This window comes from Triticum dicoccoides, chromosome 7A (assembly GCF_002162155.2).
Source record: "Triticum dicoccoides isolate Atlit2015 ecotype Zavitan chromosome 7A, WEW_v2.0, whole genome shotgun sequence".
In the NCBI taxonomy this organism is placed as follows: Eukaryota; Viridiplantae; Streptophyta; class Magnoliopsida; order Poales; family Poaceae; genus Triticum; species Triticum dicoccoides.
The window spans coordinates 479,053,110-479,060,218 of record NC_041392.1 but is presented as its reverse complement, the minus strand read 5'-3'; positions in this window follow the sequence as shown (position 1 = coordinate 479,060,218).

Sequence of the window (7,109 nt, the reverse complement as noted above, 5' to 3'; positions counted from 1 at the left end):
TTCTAGTGATGAAAACTATGATGAACTTGCTACTAATCATGCTACGAATGAAGATGATAAGAAGGAAATTGAGCATCTAACTAAAGAGCTAAACACTCTTAAGTTAGCTCATGAAACTACCTTGGAAAATCATCGAGAGCTTTTAAAGACTCATGAGAAGCTGAGAAGCTACGCTTTGAAAAGCTCAACCTTGAGCAAGAGCATGAGTTCTTAAAGGCGATCAATGATGATCTTCGCAAGAAAAGTTCTTCTTACATTGCCAAGCGTTTACTTTTGTCTACTTACATGCCACAAGTTAAATCTAGCAACAAGAGTAAGAAAGATTCTTCTTCCAGTAGTAACAATAATCATGCTAAACTCAATGATGTTGCTGCTAGTAGTTCTCTTGATTCCACTAATGATTCTCTTAGCGAAGTTACACTTGAGCAAGAAATAGCTTATTGGAGGGAATTATAGATAAATGTGTTTACAAGAGCCTTGTCGGAAGTAAGCAAATTGAGGAAATTGTATGCAAGCAAGGAAGACACCGGAAGAATCAAGGTGTTGGTTTTGAACGAAAGTTCAATGCCAATGGAGTTGAGTGGGAAGAACATCAATACCCCAAGATGAAGTTTGTTCTTCAACAATAGAATTATGATCCTACTTCTTTCCATGGAACACAACCTCAAGATGATCTTCCACCACAAGACCACAAGCTAAAAGGCAAGGACAAGCTTCAAGAGGAGATTGATGCATTTGAAGAAGCTCCCCAAGCCTTGGTCAAGTGGGTTCCCAAGACTACATCAAGTTCTACTTCATCAAGTACGACTACAACTACAAGGATTCCCATCAAGATGGTGTGGATCCTGAAGAAGAAGAACTAGAGAGTTCTTGAGGGTGACTCCACCAACATACCTCACTCATATCATTTTGGCGAGGACAAGTGCAAACAACTTCAATATCTTGCACTAGTTCAAGGAGTCACAAACCCTCTTGTTGGTAAGACAAGGGACAAGGTAACCTAATGCTTTCATGGACATCATCCTATGTTAACATTACTCTATGTCTATGGATATCCTTGTTTGTTCCTTGTGGGACTAACCCGTGTAGGTATTGAAAGTGCAACTCACTCCAAAGGATCTACATCAACATTGAGCATCTACATCTTCAACTCCTAAATGAAGTCATCATCGACAAAACCCAAGGTTAGTTCATCCCTCTCAGGGGGGATATCCCATCTAGGGGGAGCTTTACTCCAATCAATTGAGCTAAAGCAAATCTAATGGTGTGAACACAACAATGCTTTATGTAAAAGTGGCAACCCCACTTGCACTTAACGATGAGTATGACCTACAATCAAATGTTCTCATTTGACTCCTAAGTCAATATACTCATATATAGATGACCTAGTCATCGCCAAATTTCTTGATAGATGCTAGTGTTTTTGCATGCTTTGTCAGATATTTCGTTTGCCATCTTATTGTGTGAGCATGTTGGATGCATATTTTACTCATTCAAGGACATCCATTTGTTGCTTTGATTTTTTGGCTTTTTCTCTTCTGCCAAATGGATGAACAAGAATGCCTAAGAACTCCCTCTAGCTGTCTATGCTTTCCTCGTCTCAAACTCTATTCATGCTACATCAAAAAGTTTGATCAAGTCAGATTCAAACCACTCTGTGTGAGGAGCACTCGCAGTCCCCGATTCGTCATAGACTTAAACTTCCAAAACCTCTTTATGCATTTCGGTATGACCGAGTCATCCATTTCGCTCACACCAAGACCACTAAGTTGATCCAGGTTTTCAATCTCGGTGCAACCGATTAGAACGTTTCTGTCATACCGAGTTGTAGTAACCGCTTGCAATTCTGCATCTCGGTGCCACCGAGTCGTTCCACTCAGTCACACCGACAGGGTCAGGTTATATATACTGACGGGTCAAATTTTGGAATTTTTTCCGAAACCCCTCACCCATGCGTAACCTGCTCTGCCTCTTTGGGTCTCTGGATCGTCCTCTCGCCGCTGGCGACCTCCTGCCGCTGGTCTCCGCCACCGTCAATGGCAATCTGCTCCGCCGTTGCCGCCGTAGCAAACACTCGCCGCTCTAGGGTAAGTGTTCGACCCCTTGTGTTGTCTTCTTCACTCTGATTCCTAGCACAAGGACAATGCCATGTTTCTTGCCACGATTGAGATTGATTCATCCAGCTAAAACTCCCTTAGTTCTAGATTGATTCGAAAATTTTAGGGTTAGCTCTCCGCAGAACTCATCTCGGACCGACCAAACTGTAGAAATCGGTCTCACCGATTCAGCCTTGGCCATTGCACATGCCCTTTTCAGTCTGACCGAAACGTGCAAATAGGTGTGACCGAGTTCAATATTATGTGAGACCCTAGCAATCTCAGTTCCACCGAACGGTGACTCGGCCCTACCGAGTCCACTAGTTTAGGTTCCAAGTGTTGCTTCGGTATCACCGAGTTGGTCAATTTGGTAGCTCCGAGATCACTTCTGTAGAGAACTACAACTAAGCTTTTTGACTCAATTATTTTCCAAAACCTCCGTACTTTGTGATTCTCATCTACTCTACCTCATCTACAACCTATTCACAGGGTCTGCTGATAGTTTTCCTGCAAGATGTCTGATCAAAGTGACAGCCAGAACAAATCTGAAGAACAGGTCCAGATGAGTGAGGGCACTAGTCCCTCCAGCTCTTCTCATGATGGAAGCAGGAGCACTCCAAGCAACTTACCTAAGGCAGCAACCAGATCTAGGAAAAAGAAAACCTCAGAATCTGAGGATGAGGATTATGTGGCTATTGAGGATGAGGCTACTTCAAGGAAAAAGGTGCTGAAAAAGGAGTATGGCTCAGCTGCTACAATTAAGCCAGGGATGCATAAGAAGGCACCAGCAAAGAGAGTTCCTATGTCTAAGGCCAGAGCATCCACTTTTGAAACCTCCAAGCCAACTGAAGAGGCAGTTGGAGAAGGGAAGAAAAGGAAGGAAAGGGTCAAGAAGACCACTGCCAGAGTGCTTGGCAGATCATCCATAATGAGAGGTTCAGCTGAAGAGGAAGAGGATGTTGCACTAGCTCGTAAGGCTCAGAAGCTTATGGGAGATGCAATCAAGTCAGGGGCTGCTCCATCTAAGTCCAAACCTGCTCCCAAAGCTGCTGCTCAAAAACCTCCAAAACCCAAGAGGAACACCAAGAGTATACCAGCTAAGGAAAAGTACAAGGCTCCAGTTCCTGAAGCTGCTGAAGAAGAGGATGATGAATCCCATGTTTTGTAGAAGTTGAAGCCCAAAATTCCCGACCATAATGATGCTCATCCAGTCGCTGAGGACATGCACATCAGGAAAGATGCAGGATTGAGGTTATGGAGACAGTCTGACCCATATGCTGTTAGGAGGAGAACTGCTATGGATTACAAGTTTCACACAAAGGAACAACAAGATTTCTATGAAACCATTCTGCTTGACAAGAAGCCCATAGTGTGTGACATGAAATGGGTGGACTGGGAGTTCATCCGGGAAAATGAAGATCACTTCCCTGGAGTGTATGACAGCTTTAAGGCATGTGGAGTTGATGAATTCTTTGTACAAAAGGTCACTAAGTGGAATGATGAGTTGATCATGCAGTTTTACTCCACTGCCCACTTCTATCCAGATGGGAGGATAGTTTGGATGTCTGAGGTTACCAGGTACTAGTCCACAGTTGATGAATGTGCTAAGCTAATCAATGCCCCTGCAGAGCATCAAGATGACTTGGATGTATATGCCAAGAAGAAGAAAGACCACAACTCCATGGCAAACATGTACAAGGAGATCCCCGACAAGGCTTTGGAAACTCACAAGCTTGGATCTGTGCATTTCTTGTTATCTGGTCTGCCTGCGATCAACTGGATCTTAAGGCACACTCTGCTACCCAAGTCAGGAGATCACAAGATGATCAGAGGGCATTCTATCAATCTTCTCCAACTGTTTGATGTCACTCAGAAGTTCAAGGTTATGAGCTTAATGGTAGAAACAATCAAGAGGACTGCTGCTGACCAGAAGAGAAGTTGTGGGTATGCTCCACACATTCAGGAGCACATCAACTCTAAGATGGGCATAAGAACTTATTTGCTAGACAAGGAGCATCTATCCATATATCCTGATTTTGATGACAATACCATTGTGATGACCGAGGAAGATCCATCATCTGTGCAAGCACATGAGAAGAGAGAGAAGGCAAGGGTAGAGAAAGCTACAAGGATGCCAACTGCTGAAGATGCATCTCAAGTATTCCTGAAGAGCAAGCAAGATCAGCTTGGATATCTGATTCAAGCTACACTGATGATTGAGAAGGGCTTGGCCACCTTGACTCAGAACCAGGAGAGCCTGGAGAGGATTGTGGAAACAAAATTCTATGATCTTGATCTGAAGGTGACTGAGATTCAGACTGCGGTTGAGCAGCTTCAGGAGGAAGCAGAGGAGAGGAGAGGAAAAGCAACCACTGATGCTTTCAAGTGTGTGCCACGAGGTCCAAGGTCTGCTGCAGTGCCAGTCTCAGATGCTAGAGCTTCAATGTTAGCACCAGCAGCTACAGCTCCAGTGCCACCTCCAGCACCCACTCCAGCAGCTCCAACTACTTCATCAGAAGCCTTCGTCCTTGGAGTTCTATCCACACCTCCTCCTGAAGACCAAGCCTAAGAGACGTATAGCACTATGCATTTCCAAACATTTTGGTAACTTGTTGCCAAAGGGGGAGAAAAATGTATAGATCATAGGCTTCGAGAGAGAGTGTCTTGTTTTTTGTCTCTCTTGCTATTTTGGTTGAACTACTTTTATTGTGTGCTTGTGTGAGATACCTTATGTCCTTGTGAGATACTTATATGATCATGTGGTTAATCATATGCTACATTAATGTTTGGTTGAATGATGCTATCCTTTATATTCCATATATGATCATTCACTTGCTTGCTGATGAGTGCATGCTTTTAATTTCTATCATTTTGAGCGCTCCACCAAGATGTATGTGACATGGAAGAGTAACCCATGATCCTAATCGATTGTGCATTTGCATTCAAAAGCAAATTTTAAATAATGCACAAATTTAGGGGGAGCTCTTGCTTATCACATACTTCTCAAAGCAATGATGTTTTTAAATCTTATAATCATTTGTCGAAGCTTTGATCAATATGTTGTCATCAATTACCAAAAAGGGGGAGATTGAAAGTGCAACTATCCCCGGGTGGTTTTGGTATTTCCTAACAATGTATAGCTCATTGAGCTAATGCCACTTGAAGATAAATATTTCAGGAAAAGCTCAATGATTGGCATGGCATGGATTAGAAAATGGATCCCTCAAAATCCTAAGGACAAAGGATTGGCTCAAGCTCAAGCTCAGGACTCTACATTTTTTTAATTTAAGTGATCCAAGATCACATTGACTCCATAGGAAAAGCCAATACTATAAAGAGGGGGTGAGGTGTTTCTTACTGAGTTTTTTGCTCAAAGTGCTTAGTGGTATGTTCCAAAAACCCTCAACTACTTTCTCGCATCCACATATGTCCCAAACCAAAAGTCAAACTCGGCCCCACCAAAACTGTCTATCCGGAGCCACCGAGTTCAGTTGACATAGCCACTGCCAGAAACCCTAGTCTTTTCGGTCTTACCGATAGGGATCTCGGTCTCACCGAGATGGGATTGCAAACTCTCTATTTCCCTTCGTAACATTTCAATCAAGACAATATGAGCGATCGGTCCCACCGAGATTGCAACGCAAACTCTCTGTTTCCCTTTCATAATGTTTTGGTTCTACCGAGAGAGCGAATCGGTCCCACCGAGTTTGCCTGACCAACTCTCTGGTTAGCTTATTACCAAAATCGGTCTCACCGAGTTTGTGTAATCGGTCTCACCAAGATTAGTTATGCCCTAACCCTAATGATATCAGTCCCACCGAGTTGACATGTCGGTCCCATCGAAAACCCTAACGATCACATTATGAACTAAATCGGTCTGACCGAGTTGTATGTTTCGGTCCCACCGAGTTTGGTGATTTGTGTGTAACGGTTAGATTTTGTGTGGAGGCTATATATACCCCTTCACCCACTCTTCATTCGTGGAGAGAGCCATCAGAACATGCCTACACTTCCAACATACATTTTCTGAGACAGAACCACCTACATTTGTGTTGAGGTCAAGATATTCCATGCCAATCACATAAATCTTGATCTCTAGCCTTCCCCAAGTTGCTTTCCACTCAAATCATCTTTCCACCAAATCATATCCTATGAGAGAGAGTTGAGTGTTTGGGAGACTATCATTTGAAGCACAAGAGCAAGGAGTTCATCATCAACACACCATTTGTTACCTCTTGGAGAGTGGTGTCTCCTAGATTGGTTAGGTGTCACTTGGGAGCCTCCGTCAAGATTGTGGAGTTGAACCAAGGAGTTTCTATGGGCAAGGAGATCGCCTACTTCGTGAAGATCTTGCTTTTCAGGGCAAGACGATATGATCAATAGAGCAAGGATTTGAAATAACCCTAACTCATCGATCGAGGAGTGAACCAGGAGAATGGACTAGGTAGCACGATCAATCCTAGAATGATGATTTAATAACCAACACACTAAGGATGAAATTATTGTCCTTTAACTACCCAGCAACGAGGTTGCTAGGCGTATTGATTTCACACATCACAATTCATTTGTCGGTATTCCGGTTGCATCAACACGAAGACCGAGGAATGACTAATGATGGCAAGAAGTATCACTGTACCAAGAGTTCATAGGATGGTGTGCAATTCCTATAACAATCCCGATATAAAGATGGTAATACTCCAAGGTAGAACAGAACAAAAGCTGGATTAGCAATTTGATCTGCGGAGCACAACTTCTTTGACCCAATCCTGGATATGGAAGAGGTACTGGAGTTTGTTTCTCCTAGTCATTCTGGAATAGAATGGCTTGACGGACCACAAGAATAATAGGCATCGATGAACGATTGCACACATACTCTTGACTATCAATTGATAGACGAGGGTCAGAAGACAACTAAAGAGGGACAACTCAAAAGAACATAAGATTTTCTGAGTTGTGGATGCATGGATTAGCATGTCGAACGAGTTCGACATATTTCTTCCGGACAATCCATGC